Source organism: Lepidochelys kempii, chromosome 6 (assembly GCF_965140265.1).
Source record: "Lepidochelys kempii isolate rLepKem1 chromosome 6, rLepKem1.hap2, whole genome shotgun sequence".
Taxonomy (NCBI): domain Eukaryota; kingdom Metazoa; phylum Chordata; order Testudines; family Cheloniidae; genus Lepidochelys; species Lepidochelys kempii.
Window position 1 is genome coordinate 57,374,904 of NC_133261.1, and position 17,455 is coordinate 57,392,358.

Below are 17,455 nucleotides of genomic sequence, written 5' to 3' on the forward strand. Positions count from 1 at the left end.
GATCCCTGAATGAGTCAAAAATGAACCGTGTGCCTGTTTACACAATTAATAAAAACCAGATGCAAGCAGACATCATGATCAATGGTGAAGTTGTAAGGGCAGCAGATAAATTCAGTTATTTGGGATCAGACATATCCAACCATGGAGCCCATTGCAAAGAAATTTAAAAAAAAAAACTAGGACGGGGTTGCTCAGCCCTGGCTTCCCTTACAAAGTTTGGAAAAACTATGGCATCGCAAAATGTATGAGGGTTCAATTGGTGAAAAGCTTATTTTTTTCCAAAGTGACTTAAGGATGTGAATTGTTGGAAGTTAATGTTGCTGATAAGAACATTGAAGCCTTTGATATGTGTGCTTGCAAAGACTCTTGTGTTTCACCTGGATGGAAAAGAAGATGAATGTTTACATTAGAAATATTATCAGAGAGAATTAGACCCTGTTGTGAGAAATCAAAAGGTGCAAACTTAGGTATTTTGATCCCATCAGACATAGAGATGGAAATAGCCTCAAGAAGGTTATCATGGAAGAAATGATGGTGGATCATCATAGCAGGGGATGACCAGCAAAGTTGGTGTGTAGCAGATCACTAAGAGGTCTGTTGCTGAGTGCTCAAAGCTCATGACGGATGAAAAAGGTTTCTGAAAATTCTGCTATGATGTCACCAATATTCAGACATGAATACATGGATTTCTCTTACTTACTTACTGACTTTGCTTACTCAGGTTGATGAGCTATCAGCCCTCACACTTCAATTCAAGCACCGCTCTGGGTTGGTTTAGATTAAAAGTAAAACAAGTTTATTAACAAAAGGAGATAGGATTTTAAGTGAGTTCAAATATGAAGGATGGAGTTAGAAATGGTTACAAGCAAATAAAAGTGAAAAATGCTTTCTAGAGACTAAACCTTAACAAAACTATAGGCTTTGTTCATGGTAAGATTCCTATCGCACTACCTTCCAGAAATATGGCTGATCACCCCCCTGATCAGGATCTCCCAACATGCTTGATTTCTTTATCTTAGGTGAAAATCACTTGTATCTTGTCCCCTCTAACCCTGTGAACCTTTGACATGGATTCTCTGAAGGTTACCCCCAAAGTAAAGTTCATTCAAGCTGTGAGGAAGGAGACGTGGAGTCTCGTGGTGAAGGAATTTCCTTGCTGGTATTTGCTAACATGAAAATAGATCTGTTGCTGCAATCTTCTCCCCGGGCATGATGCAGAGTGGCTATATCCTCCTCTTGCTGGCTTCATGGTCCTCTTTACCTTCTATGTACATGCATTCCCATTGCCTCTTAATGTACCTTGGAAGTACATTCAAGGTGGCAGAACCATTCTTTTGTCTAGGTTCAGGTAACTTCAGCCCTGCCTGGCAGACACATTTTAAGAACATAATTCCCAATATGTTTGTAATTTTGCATTTGTCCTCTATACACACACCACACAATAATATTAATGATCAGTATGTATATGATCAGCTTTCTATTGATATCTTATTATACCTTTTAGATGCGGGACAAGACATTAGTGAGTTGGGATACACTGAACTGGTCAGGCTAGCTGAAACTCACTACCAGATATCAATGAGCCTCTTGCATTAGGGTCACAATTATATTCTGGAGTCTCTAAACTCATTCCATTTGTTCTCAGACTCTTGCTATGTTTGGTGAGAGAAGTCTGGGTTTCTGGAGTTCTGAATAAAAAACAATGCACTGTTTTTTATTAATGATAATTGATTGCTACACAGCACAAGATATGCAATAAGACTAATTACAGATTTGCTCCTGAGATACTTTACTACAAAATTTGTAGAATATGCACAAAACACTGCACTAAAAATCCCATTTCCTATATGCATCCCATGTCTTCAGAAACCATATAGCTCCATCATGTTAAGTATTATTTTATTTTGCCTTTAGAAAGGCAATTGATTTTTGCTGATTCCTTGAGCGATTATTTAAGACAGGTCTCACCTTGCTCCCTACGTGTTTTACGTTTTAGAGTCACATGATACACATAATTACATATGTGCATACATACTATAAATTTGCATACATCTCTTCATACACACTATAGCAAAAGTTCAACAGGTTCAGGGGTTGATAAGGACCCAGAATTCAGAATGCGTAGGGAGATGCCTGTCCAAAACTGAGCTAGAAGATTCTTTGGAAGGTTTCTGGTACTTCCTGGTTCTAGCTGGCAGAAAATATGGCAAAACCAACCTCTTGTGCTATTTCAGTGCTTCTGCTTCCGGCCCTGAGTTGAACCAAGGTCTGCAGAAGTGAGAAAATGAAAAAAAAAATCCCCAAAAAGTTTTAGGTCCTTCTTTGAACCTCAAAAAGTTGGAGTTTTGTTGTTGTTCAGTTACAGATTGAGCAGAGATTCAGTTTAGATCTTTCTGGTCACCTGTTAACATAATATAATTTGTATTCTGTATTGGATAGATAGATTAGACTGCATAGTGATAGATGGAACGTGGTAGGCAACCACTGATTTGTCATGTACATGTATTAATACCTTACATTTGGAGCCCAATTTACTACTCAATGTAAATATATATTTATATTGTGATCATAGAATCATAGAATCATAGAATCACCATCATCACTGTGGTGTCTGAGAACCTCGTATTTTAAGGTAACACATTTATTTATCTTTATAACTATTTCCTTAATGAAAACTTCTCTGATTACATAAAACGTGGTTGATAAAGTGGCAGTCAGGAGCTATTGAGTAATCTGCCCAAGGCGTTTAGCAACAATTTGGTTGTTCTATAACCTAACAACCATTTTAGCTCCAGGGTACACTGAAACAGAAGTGCTAATTCAATAGTGGCAAAGGAAGACTAATTATACTGAGGATGCATCCTCCTTTGAGTTTAGTCACTTGAGACCTATTGTCTGGCTACTAGGGAAAAGCCAGGCACTCTCCTCTGCTGAATAATTCATGGCCTTATCTGCTTCAAGGGGCTGATGGAAGCACTGTTGATATAGCTATTTTCAGCAGGCTCAGGCTTTCTCTTAGGAAATATTTTTTTAGGAAGAAAAAATATTCAAGTCCTGAACATTCAGATAGGATAACACAGATTCGCGTTCTGTGTCATGTTCATCTGATTTTCCAACAAGTAGGAACATTTCTACATACAGAAGGAAGAATGAACCATAAAACAATGAGAGGAAAAGTCTCATGAGTAAGTCAGACCTCTAGATTACAACTGCAGGATGTACTTCAAATAAGAGTGGAGAATATCCTTTGTGTCTTTGAGGTTTTTCTGTGGACTTTTTGTTTCGTTTTGTTTGGGTTTTTTTGTTACTTAGTGGTTATTTTTAAAATCTCTAAGTTTCACTTTGAGTAAAGCCCAAAATCTTGAAAAATGTCAAGGCAATAGAACTCCTCTCTGCCCTTTCCACCAACAGATGTTGTCTTCCTTCCTTATCTGGTGCCACCTTCTAGGAGGAAAGTATGTTAGTTTGTCACCTCCAAAGCATCCCCATCATGTTTTCAGGCTGTGGCTGTCTGCTCCCCTCCCATACCTTCAGAAGTGGCTAGTTGGCATGTTTTCTCCATCCTGTTTGTTAGGTGTACCTAACAAGGTAGGCCAGCTCCCCTTCCAAAGGCTATATACAAATCCTCTTTCTAGCTTCCTAAGGCAGACACCCACCTATCCACCACTTTCAACAGTAAGGGGAGTAGAAATGCTCCTTTTGACAATCCTACACTAGTCTTTTTACTCTGTGGGCTGAACACCATCCCAATGTGCCCTGGGCCTATAAAAACCTGAGTGTGATGGGCTTGAACCAAAATTCTGGTCCTGAACATGGAGTCTGAGCTTTTTAGTTTTATAATGGGCCCATATGTAGTCTCAGATCTATCAAGAAGTTATGGGAGTCATCCACCTCTGAGAATTTTCCATTCTGAAGTAAACCTTAAGCCATGCAAATTTCCTCTGGCTTTAGATTTTGTTATGAAAGATTCACATAGTGCTTCACTGACAGTCCTGCAAACTGAAACCTCTGTTCAGCCATAGAGCAGGGGCAGCCCAGGCAGCAGCAGAGCAAGCTTCCCCCACATCCTGCCTCAAGCTAATATGCTTAGCCTTGCCCAGGATGTGAGAAGGTAGTTCAGTCCCTGTACTCATTCACTCTTTGACCTATGTGCTCCATCTGCTAAGAAGGGCACCTATTGTTGTACATTTTGGGATGAAGGTTTAGAGACCCGCACACCCAACAATTCATTTCAGATGCCACGAAGCAGCCATGAGACAGTAACAACCTTAATTCACTACCAGCTTGGAATGAATTTGAACTAGCATCCTAGTGGTAAAAGGCTCCTCCATCTTTTGATGTTTCATTTCTAGTCACTGTGAACACCAAAGCATTTAAAAAAACAAGTACAGAAGAATCAGCTCCCTCAACATCATGAATCACTCTGCAGAGCAATTGAAAATGATGAGAGGGCTCTCTTTAGGTGCTTCACTTTCTGAGTGGGCAGTGTTGTAGGCTTGAACCATGCTGAGTGATTTAGGATTGTAAGTCCTGGACATATGCAGATTTTACACTCCAACCCTATAAACACATCTGCAAGTGAGCAATTTCTTTGGGGTTGCCATCTCAGACATCAAGCCCTTCATCTTTGTCAGATCTGTCCACACACAAACTGAGATGAACCATGTGCAGGGAGAATGGTCTTTTCCTTTCAAATGCTATGTGTTACATAAAGTTGTAAAACTTCATGCACGTTATACTTGAGCACCACAAATATTTTTTAAAAGCAACCCACCCCAGGGGGATGTAGGAGCAGATTCACCTCAGAGGAGAGATCAAAGTAGAAAGGAAAATGTGTGTATTCCACAGTATGATTGCTGATATGATAAGGAAAATTCATTTTAATACCATTGCATAGGCCTGAGGAAGGAAACAGCATGGAGGACACAGGCAGGCAAGGGAATTTCCTGTACTGCTGCAGCATTGTTTTGAACTGGGAACAGAGTGGTAGGGGGTATACAGTAAAGGAAGAACTAGCACTGCAGAACAGAGCTAATCAGAGACCGCCTACTTGAAACTGTTTTCTTTCTTTCTTTCAAAGTTACAGGCCAGGAAGTGACAGAACTCCTTACTGGTCTGGTCCTACTGCATCAATGTCAGGGGGAAGGTGTGACACAGTGGCCCATTGGTGCCAGCTGGCAAAGGGTTCACTGCTCTGTGTCAGCAACTCCTAACAGGCCCAATTAACTCACTACACCTAGCACACCACTTTTATAGTATTTATCCAAAGAGGGTCAAGTGAGGTAGCTAATAAAAGCTTGTGTCATACTGATCCCGATATTCATTAACAGAGGCATGCACAGATTACATTTAAGAAGTTGTGTATATGTACTGAAATATGTGTCCAAGGCAGAGCTAACAGACAGGTTTGGGGTCAGACAAAAGTCGTTGATTCACATATCGCTTTGCTGCCTATGTAGATCAAGCATTGTAAACCAACACAATGGAAGCCAAATCTGCACACCGAATAAACAGGGGGATGGGAACATGGCAGAGATTAAATCACAGAGGGGGACATCTTGACTCTGGGGACAAAACAATGAGATTTGGCGTATATAAAGAGATGAAAAAAGTCATTTTGTTATTCTTCACTGAGGAAGCAAAAAGGACAGTGCTTTTAGCATTAATGAAAAGGGAATCCCAGCCATATTGGTTGGAAACATTGGTGATTGCTGTAGATGAAAAAAGCTGCTATTAAACAAAGATTTTAACTGTTGACATTAAATTTAGATCCTCAGAAGCATGTTATACCTTTTGTTTTATATGTAACCATTTCAGTTGCCATTGTCCTTATTCATTATCCCTTTAGCCTATGATAATAAACTTACAATTGTTTTCTTTGTAACTATGACTCAGTGCTGTGATGTTACAAAGGCCCTGATCCTGAGTTGTACCAGTCAAGCTGTGTGTATACTGTTCCCTTGGAGACAGCAAACCTGGTAATTTCTGTCAGTGTCTCATGACAGGGGCTGTATACTACAGGGTGAAGCTTTCAGAGGGGCTCAGGACTAGGGTACACCTACTGTTAACCTGCAAGACAAATGAAGGGCTGGCATAGCCCATGGCAAATTGTTTGGGTGACTAACAAAACTGGTGATGTCAGGGAGCTGACACGCAGTTATACCATCAAGTCTCACTCATACCATCAAGTCTCACTCACAAGGAGGTGTGACAAGAGACTCACAGTCCTGGGCACCCTGAGGAAGTGTCACGTAACAATTGCATGTAAATGATTCACAGAGCAGTGAACAAGTCTTGAGCTTCCCACACCTGTCAGTCTGAGGTCCTCTGTAGTGAAATTTACAAACCATTGTGTATTGTCAGCAGTTGAAACATATGGCTATTGGGATGTCAGGAAAAAGGTACCACTTTCCAAACAGCAATATAAATCTTGGCCATCCTGTCATAAACTGGATAAATAACTCTATGAGAGAACCTGTTGACCTATCAAGTCTTAGCCTGTGACGCCCCTTCCCCATCATGTTCGCACATCAAGTTATCTGTTCATTAAATGGGAGAGGACCAACTGAGATCCACTGGACTGAGTTCAGGTTGGAAATAGGGTTTATTCCCAGATGAACCTGTGATTCACTGTGAGCTTTGATTTAAAATATAGAATGACCCCTTTATGTCAGCCCAGCTGCTGAACTTGGGTTAAAAAAGAATCCACCTTTCCAAAGAGACTTAAAACCAAGGTCCTGCCCATTTAGGGCCCAATCCAATGCCCATCAAAGTCAACGGAAGGACTCTTATTGACTTCATTGGGCGTTGGATCAAGCCATCATTCATTAAAGATCTCAAGGCACCTCTTGCGAGATTAGTGATGACCAAATCCCAGCTCAGATCTTAATCTAGAATTTATTTTATTTTATTACAGTTTTATTTGTATCGTGCTAATAGTGTGATAATTATCTGAAGTACCTTATCAATTACACTTTGACTATACAAATTCACTCTGCAGTTATGACAGGATACCATTTTATTCACTTCTTGTTTTGAACTGTCACATGGCACTGTTGTGTAATGCTAAACAGCTGCAGATTCCCATGCCACAGGTGAATGAAGAGATTCCTGAAGCTGTAGTTTGCAAATCCCTTTGCAAATCGTTTGGGCTGAAAGATGCTATATAACTGTAAGACAACATTTATTTTAAAATATTCAGCAAATCCACTGAAAAAAATCAAATGCATCCTCCGAGATGAACTTCTCTGGAAAAAATATCACACACAATAAGTTACAACCAAAAATCCTACGTTAACGACATCTCATTAGTGCACTAGAGCACTGGTTTATGTCTGCCGCTCTGTCTCTTTCTGCCTAGGTGTTTTTATACCACACTCACACCCATCACCATGATATCTGACCACCTCTTCCATGCTGTGCACCAGGGAAGAGAAGAAGGAAAACCATTAGCACTATAAACAATAAAATCTCAGACTGTTTCCATGCCGAGGAAAAATTGCTATCTGGGCTAGTGTGGTGTGATATAAATGGGTCAGTCAACTCCCAGTCATCGAGCCATAGATTTTGAAAGCTTCCATTGAGAAATGCTACATCTTCAGCGAAAGCCTTATAGCCTTTTTCTTACTTTATAATAACTTTAAAGCTCTCCACTGCAGCTTTTAATAAAGATGAAAGAGAAATGTGTTCTGTATCCTAGACACAGTCTCTAAGCTGATGGTTTATGTTATTGAAGCATTTTGTGCAGAAGGATAAATTCGCAGTCACTTAATAAGGAAAAAAGATTTTGTTGCAAGTGCATATCCTACAAAGTGGAGTCAAATCCATGACTGCTAAGGAAATGTCGTCAAAATGAAGACAGGAAAACTCAGCAAGACAGATGAATGTGTCGGTTTCCTTCTTAACTCAATAGACATCCCGTTGTTTCAGGTTTTCCCACAAACTGACTTGTTTTTATTCCACAATGAAATCGGTCTCTGTCTTCTCATTTTTTTTAACTTTGAAATACTTTCCAGCTTGGTTTAGTATCTTACGCAGCAATGTATTAATAATACTTTGCACTTCTACAGCACCTTCTAGCCAACGATATGAAAGCACTTTACAAATATTCATTTATTTAGCCTCACCACATCCATGTTAGGAAGGAAAGTGTCATGCCCATTATACAGCTGAGCAAATGGAGGTACAGAGAGGTTAGGTGATTTGACCAAGGTCAGATGCCCTGGGCATGTCTACACTGCACTTAGACATCCACAGCTGGTCTATGCCACCTGACTCAGGCTTGCAGGGCTCGGGCTAAGGGGCTGTTTAATTGTAGTGTAGACTTCAGGCTCGTATGGGAGCCTAGCTCTAGGACCCTGTGAGGTGGGAGGGTCCTAGAGTGTGGGATGCAGCCTTATCCCAGATGTCCACACTACAGTGAAACAGCCCTGCAGCTCAAGCCCCTGAGTCAGCTGGCATGAGCCAGCTGTGGGTTTTTATTTGCAGTGTAGACATACCCTGAGAGTCTGATTCCACAAGATGCTGAGTGCCTTTAATACCCACTGACATATAAGGGAGTTCAGCATGCTGGGCACCCTGCAGGAAGCACCTAACAATTCTAACCACTGTACCATAGCCCTGCTCTTCCAGCCCTGAATCCTACCACATTACTCTTCCAGCGCTCCTCAGTCTTGACTTACAACTCCCCAGCTATTCAGTCCTGGATCCCTACCTCTGCCTCTCAGTCCTGACCTGCAGCACCTGCATTATTCCTAAAATGTGTGGTGATGTGTAATGTAGAAAACCCTCCTAGGTACACGAGGGTCTCCAGAAGGGTGAGCTCTCCATTCTCCAGTCTTTCCCCATGTGGGATAAGAGCCCATATGTCCAGAGAATTAACCAGCATGTGAAAGTATTATTATGCCATCCCCTCTGCTGAAACCAAGCACTCAGAACGATCTGCCTCTCACGAGGTTAAATATATATGTATTTTATCTGTGTCCTAAAATGAACCTGAATAAGGACTGTTTAGGAATCTACTGGGAGAATAAGCTCCTCTGGCAGAGGCTAAGTCAGAAATGAGGGCTTTATTTGCGAAAGCAAGTTTAAAAAAATGTGGACCAAAAAACTCCCATTTTATCAGCTGGTTTCATGGATTTGGTATTCACAACATAAGGCATGGTTGAAACCAGTGAGAGTCTGAACTTTAGCCCCTTCACTAATAGTCTCGTAGGGTCATCTGCTATGGAGCTGGCCTCCATTAGCATTCTATTCACATAAAAGAAACAGTAGGGTACTGTGCACGCCACTTGGAGGTGCCTGGAGCATTGTCCTAGATGAGTTGCTGGAGCTCTAGCTGACTCATCTTACACTGAAGCTTTAGGCCTCACAAAAAGACCCTTAGTGTTTCCTACCTGCACAACCATGGGATGCTGTTGCAGTCATCAGATGAATAGCCTAATGGGATAGGCTCCATCTTCATAGTTTTGCCATCAAGTATAATTTATTTGGTTTAGATTTGATGTGAGGGAACCCCAAACATATCTCAGCTTGGAAGGGAGTTTGATTCCCTGAGGCTCCCCTTCTGCACATCTTAGAGTAAACAGAAAAGGCAGTGGGATAGATACTTCTCACTGGATGCCAGGATCTCCTCACAAAAATACAGCCACAGGAGCATTTATCTGACAACAAAATATTTCCTCCTGCTGGCATGCAGGTTGGCAGTGATAACTCTGGGTAGTTCAGACCTTCTGTAATTTATAAGGGACTGCAGTTAGTGTGGATGTTTTAAAAGATTGGGCTGTTCATCACTGTGAAGGATTTATACAGGGCCTTTCATGGTGATAATCATTCACCACTATTGAGAACAACTCTCCTAAGATCAAATGAGGGACGACATATTGTTTCCTCAGGAAACCAAGTATGGGAGACATAAGAGGGATAACCTTTCACTCCTTGACACCTGGGACTAAGCCTTGGTATGCTCACAAATGAGAAAGTGTTTGATGACATCAGCTCAGTTTATTTCAAGGGGGCATTTGAGTACATCAGCATCACAAAACTGCCCTCCACCTGGACATGATTCACAACAGCAGCTCAGGGTGCAGGCTGTGACTGAAGTCCACCAGCAGAGTTATGCACAGAGGCTTTAGGACTGAATGGCAGAGGACGCTGCATGTCAGGGTTGAGGTGCATCCGCAGAGCTGAGAATGAGGTGCAGGCAGGCCTGGAATAGCAGGCACACTGCAGGCTGGAATTGTGGTGCATTGGCAGAATGGAAAGTCCACGACTGGAATAGCAGGCAGGGCCATGAGTGAGGAGGCCTCATGACTGAAATAGTCCAATCTGGATTGCTCACAAACAGCCTCCAGAATGGAAGTCATTCCCAACTATGTCTGTGCATGTGCTCCAGCCAACCAGCCACACCTTGGCTCTTACCAGCCTTAAAGATTATCAGAGGGTGACCCCAACAAACTCCCAGTCTCAGATTTCCCCCAGCAATGTCTGTGCTGTGCTGCCCAGCCCTTTCCTGGACAGTGCAACTATATTAATGGCAAGTCTACATTACAGTGCTACAGCAGCACAGCTGCACTGATTCAGCTGCGCTGCTGTAGCGCACCTGGTGAAGACTCACTGTGCCGACGGGAGAGCGCTCTCCTGTCAGCATAATTACTCCACTTCAGCGAGCAGCGGAAGCTATGTCTGCAGGACAGTGTCTCTTGCCACCCAAGTGCCAGTGTGGACAGCACAAAACTTGTGTCACTCAGGGAGGAGGAAGGAGCTTTTTCACATCCCTGAGCAACATAAGTTAGATCTACTTAAGCAGTAGTAAAAACAACGAGGAATCCTTGTGGCACCATAGAGACTAACAAATGTATTTGGGCATAAGCTTTCGTGGGCTAAACCCACTTCATCAGATGCATGGAGTGGAAAATAACAGTAGCAAGTATATAAACACAGTACATGAAAAGATGGGAGTTGCCTTACCAATAGGGGGGTTAGTGCTAACAAGACAATTCAATTAAAATAGAATACCAAGGAAGGAAAAGTCACTTTTGTAGTGGTAATGAGGGTGGCCCATTTCAAACAGTTCATAAGACGCTGTGAGTAATAGTAGGGGGAAATTAGTTTTTGTAATGACCCATCCTCTCCCAGTCTTTATTCGGGCCTAATTTGATGGTGTCCAGTTTGGAAATTAATTCCAGTAGTCTACGGTAGTGTAGACCTGCAGTTATTCCTTCCAGGGAATAATATGTACACAACTTGTTGCCCCAAATGGAGTTACCCAGACACTTCAACTTGAACACACTGGGTTAGATAAAATAATAAAACAAGTTTATTAACTACAAAGAGAGAAATTTTAAGTGAGTATAAGTAATGAGGCATAAAAGTCAGAAATTATTACAAGAAAAATAAAGATACAACACTTACTGTTGCCAAACTTAACAAACTACATTAGATTCAAAGCAAAGTTTTCTCACCACATGCTTTCAGCAGTCTTACTGACCAAACTCTTTAGGACAGGACCCCACCCCCAGAGTCCAGTGGCTGCTTCCTTTGTCTCTCAGTGAATGTGATGGGCACGAGGAGCGAGAGGGGAATCTGCCCCTTCTTTTTATGGTCCTGCCCTCCTCCCTCCCCCCTCTCTCCCCTTTGAGAAGCATTTCCAGCTGGGTGCAAGGCGATAGAGAGTCTGCGTGGAAGGAAACTCCAAGTTGTTTCTTTGCTAAAATGCAGATTTTTGCCCCGTCCCCTTTCCTGCCAAAGAATGGCCACTTAGTAAGTAATGGTACATCAACCTTGTTTATACCCGGCTGAGGCATCAGCTTACCCTTTGTCTCGGAGGAACTGTTTTTGCCACACCCCAGACTTATCTGGAAAAAATACTTTTAGTCATGATTTCAGCTTGTGTTTATAACTTCATATATAATGCTGCTGTGTGCGTTTTGCTGTGATGCTATTGATTAGTTTTTAAATAATACCTCATAAGGCATAGCTTGTACAAACATTATTACAATAATGTGTAGGGTGTGAACACAGGGGTATATTCTGTCACAGGGAGGATTTACTTTTAGGTTGTGTCCCTTTTTCTGGTCAAGATTTTTTTTAAAATTGTTTTGGGGAGTTTGCAGGGTTTTTTGTCTAATGTTTTTTATTTGTAATTGTTTAAAAAGTAGTTTCTGAAAGGATGACAATGGTCAGATCAAATCACTTTTCCCCACTCTCTAACCATCATTACTGGGGACCCAGAACTGGTGCTGCTGGTAGGACTGAGGTGCATGTGTGGGGCTGAGTGTGGCATGGAAGGAGGACTGGAATAACAGGAGAGTCTGCAGGATAAGACAGAGATACTTTGACAAAGCTGCCTGAGGACTTACAAGGGCTAAAGGTAAAGACTGGGGTGCATTATTAGAGCTATGTGGGGACCAGAATATGAAGGAAACTGAATAGCACAGTCTGGTGCAGGTTAGGATTAAGGTGCAGTAGAAGAATTTCAGGGGAGAGGGATTAGCATGTGCTGCTGAAGGTTGGAATTAAGGTACATTGGCAGAGTTGAATGGGAATCCAGGACAGACCCACTATGGGCTGCTGCAACATGGGCATGGAAAGAGTTAACCATGGTACAATATAATGTTCGAAGTAACAATAACTAAAGACAAACTATTCACGGCTGGCAGCAGCAGCAACATCAAAATCATAAATATGTGGGAGACAATTCTCCAAACATGACAAAAGACAGATGAGTTTTGACAGCAGTTGTTAAATATCCAATGTGGGCAGTAGAAGCATTAGTGTGCCTTTCATTACCTTCAATCTAAATGTGCAGTGCTTGGCGCTTTCTGGCCATAAAGTTAATTCTGTGTTTACTGAAACAGATGGATAGATAAGCTTCCAGCTGCAGAGTGCTCATCTGGGGGAAAAGATGAAAGGGATGCAAATCCATATTCAGATCAAATAGGGCTATAAAAGATTTCTAATCATAGAATCCTTTGGGTGGGAAGGTATGTCTCATGGGTTCTTTCCCCTCATCAGAGCCACTGATTTTCAGCTTTAATATAACCCTGTCTGTTTCTATGGGTACTTTCCTGTAGACTCCTCATTAGGATCTTAGGAATGAAGATCTGCTGATCTTTTTCAAGAGATGCTGAATTAAAAGGGGTGAAGCAGGAACACAGATTTTGCCACCAGCCATCAAGTCCTGCCTCAGCAGTAGCCAATACCAGATGCTTCAGAGGAAACTTATACACACTTATTATTCACCTAACCGTGCAAAACTCACGTGAGGGTCCCCAATTTGATGGTTGTGTTCTGCCAGGCTTGCTTTCAAGATAATGGAAGAGTCCCAGCTTTATCTGTGGGTCTTATAATGAAAAATACATGATATGAAGAAGTTACATCTGCATATGAAGATGTTGTGTTGATTCATGAACATGTTGCATTTTGGGACATAAAGATACAACATGTTTGTGTATTACTGATGATACACATGTCCTGGAGTTATGATATGATTCTCTTGTCATGCAGGGTGCACTTTCTTGTCTATGGACAGTCAAGCAGGGGTAGTCATCCTGGGTACCTTCTTCCAAGGGGTGCCATACCACTGTATGACTTGGCTGTTGGTTTTTTTGTTGCTTATTTGTTCAGTTGTTTGGTTTGGGGTTTTTGCTCCAGTCTGATTGGCCAGGCATTTTTGCCTCATTGGTTGGCTGGCCTTTCCCTGCTTCCCTCTCCCTCTCCCCTCCCAGACTGGCTAGCTGTGGGAGATTTTTTTGTTTGGCTGCTTGGGGAAGGGGGAGCACCAAAAATATTTTCTGCCCTGACCAGCAAAATGGCTAGGGCTGCAAGGCAAACACAAACAGACTAATAATGAAATCTCCATTCCCTCTCTTAACTGCAGCACCTTTATCAATCTCCTCATAAATTATAGGAGTTAGGTCTGTAAGAAAACACCTGCTGTCTTCTCTTGCCATTTGAAAGCAACTCTTCAATGCAGTACCACACTTTCCATAGCCCTGACAAACTCACAGAGAAACTCTTCATTTTGTTATCTTGATGAGAGGAGCTTTGTTCCATTATGATGCTAACATGGAAAATCTGTTTACAAAGCAAATTCAAAACTGAAAAAACCAAATCAATGGTGATGAATTTTAAGGCAGTCATATTCAAGTTCAGGTCTACTCTGACATCTGAGGATGTAAAATTGGCACCTATTCACTCGATAGATTTGTGTACATTTGGTCACACCAAGACCTGGTAAGTCCCCTGCTTTCGTCTTTTTTCTGAACAGATCCTGCCTAGTAGTTTAAATCTCCTGATTTGGAGCACTGAGCAACTTGCCAACTTTCATTATATCTGGGGGTTTTCTTAAAGTCTCGGCTCCTGGAGTCATGGGATTACATGAGGATCTCAGGTTTCATTTTTTTTTAAGTTTCTTGCCCTTATATTTGTAAAGTTTGAAAATGTGACTCCCCCATCAAGGTTCAGAAACCAGAAAGCATATAAAAGAACCCAAAGTTTATTTCTTTAAAAATCTTATGAGTTTAAGCTATTCTTCTGATGTTTTGAAGCCTTACTCATGCTTTTTGAATGCTCAGAATTGACTGCAGCCATCGCCATAGACTTAGAGCTATGGCTACAGCTACCTTGGGCAGTATCCATCCCTTCCTGGCCACAGGGACCTATGAACAGCAAGCAGCAATCACCAGCCAGAGCCAGGCATCCAGGTAAGGGCCAGCAGCTCAGCCAGAGCACTTCCTAGCTGATCATAGGAAGCAACCAGTCCCCACACTTTCAGCCCAGGATAAGCAGTAGCCTTATGTAAATAAGGTAATGTATATTCATTAATATGAAAATTAATGTATGACATCATTTACATGCATTTTCTAGATTTCTGTAAATTCAGCCTTCGTGTCTATGTACTTTGCTGATTTTTGTAGACTAAAATATTGTTTACTACATTTTACTTCTGGTAATCTTGTAGAGTCAACACAGCTCTTGAAGAAGTAGTCAGATTCTATTCTGGTTCATGCACCACCAACACAATTGCTAAATGAATTTTTATGGTTGGTGATATGTAGGCAAGAACCAAGCTTGATTTTCAGATCCAAGGTTGAGTTTGCAGAGCTGGGAATTTTTAAAAAATACTTTTTATTAGCCGAGCTGATCTAATTTGCTGTTATTTGTTGAGATGTATACGGATTTGTGTAAGTGGGTAGGGTGTGTGTGGACATAAAACCAAACTGAGCAACATCATATGAATATGATTTAACTGGGGATTGGTCCTGCTTTAGAGCAGGGGGTTGGACTAGATGACCTCCTGAGGTCCCTTCCAATCCTGATATTCTATGATTCTATTACAAGGCAACAAACATGGAACTCCATAATGGCATTTTTAGTCATTTCTCAGAGAGGGTCTGTATTTCAGGGCAATATTTGCTGTGCCCCGGTGTATCATAACATTTATTCTTGCTCTGAGTTAAAGACCAAACAGCACAATATTTGGCAATTCGTAATCCTAAAAACTCATAGCAACTTTTTCTTTGTTTGTACTTCATGTGAGATTCACACATCCAAAGTATCACTTTTTGGTTCTGGGTTTGAAATCTGAAAACCCAAAACAAAACTCAATTGGGACCATCAACTTTTGCCTGGTTTTAAATAGTATTTCATATGATTTCCACACAAAACCATAAATTGTCTCAGGTTCACTGAAGAATTGCAAAACTGAGGCCAAACCACAGGGCTGAGCTTTACATTTGTAAAAAACAACTCCCCAAATAAGGTAAGGAGCATTATTTGCAATGTGTGCGTTTATACCTATTATTTACATGATGCTACAAAGAAGGTATGTGGTCCCTCAGTGCTTCACAGAAGTTGCCCAGGGAATCCTGGCACGTGTAGACCTGATTGCCAAATATTTGAGTAAATCCTCTCACACACAGACTGGGAGGCAGAGAAGAGGGAGGTTCAGTTTTATTGGGAAATAAATATTCACCCAATAATCTAATACCAAAAATATAATTAAATTTGTCAAGTAAATTATTTGATAAATATTATTTGACCATCTCCACATGTAACCCAAAGGATAACTCCTGCTAAACCCTGCCAATTCAAAACCACTAACACACATTATGCCTCTTCACTACAATGCTGAAAAACAAGAGTGGGACTTTACTGGGGCTGAATCCACCATCCAAGCTACATGTACCATTTCTGCACAGCTTACAAAACTTTGTGAAGTACAGGAATGGTTGTGGAACAGAGGCAAGAAGTACTAGCAATAGGGTCCTAAAAACATGGGTGACTATGTTAAGAACATAATTATCCTTTTAAAGGTTATCAAGTAATTGCATCTCTAATTTTGTTTGAATAAAATGTAAATTAATTCACTCTTCCAAGATCCCTGAGAAAAGAGATAACCCTGAAGCTCTGGAGTAGCTGCTGGAAGAATTTTAATTGCAACTGATCATGTGGAGATATTTCTTCCTGCTGAATTAAAAAAAGAAGGGCTACAAATGATTTTCATGTTTGTTTAGATGAGAGATATCAAAGCCTTCCCTGAGGAAGCCCCTGAGAGAAAGGAATGGGTGTATGTAAACAGAGATGTATACGGATTTGTGTAAGTGGGTAGGGTGTGTGGACATAAAACCAAACTGAGCAACATCATATGAATATGATCACTTAGTAAATGGTTTGAAGTAAAGCTCTCTATACTTCAGGCTACAGTACAGGTGTGGTGAGAAGGCCTCTGTCTCCCAGTGAACCATCAGTCTTGAACATTCAGTTCAGGATTGGCTTTTTATATCCAAGGGGTTCCTGTGTGGGTTTTCCCCTTATCAATGATAGCCTGAAATGAACCAGGCATGAGTCAGCTCCATTAATCCAGGCTTGGCCCAGATTCCAGGGGAATGGAACCACAGCCACCTCCAGGATGCATCCGATGAAGTGAGCTGTAGTTCACGAAAGCTTATGCTCTAATAAATTGGTTAGTCTCTAAGGTGCCACAAGTACTCCTTTTCTTTTTACGGATACAGGCTAACACGGCTGCTACTCTGAAACCTGTCATTAGAAACTGTGTAACACTACAGTCATTATGTCCAAGTGCTGATTCGTTATGAAAGCTGGGCGAACATTACAGACATGCATAGAGAACTGTCTACTAGCATCTATCTGGCTGTCTACCAACCTAGTTTCTATAGTATCCATTTCTGTAGTATAAAACCAAGGAAGAAAAGACTTTCACAGAAAAAAATTGATTTAATTGATTACTGTAGAATAATTAACTGAGTAATTCACAATTTGCTCATGGACATTCTGAGAGCAGCAAAAGAAGCTTTATTCACTGAGAAAGACTGATCAGCTCTGTTCATGACACAACATCTAAAACCAACCCATACAGCTCAGCATTTGACCATTCGTTCTTGTGTAACAAGATCTACAGGGCATTCGGGAGGGAAGTGCTCTAACACTGCCT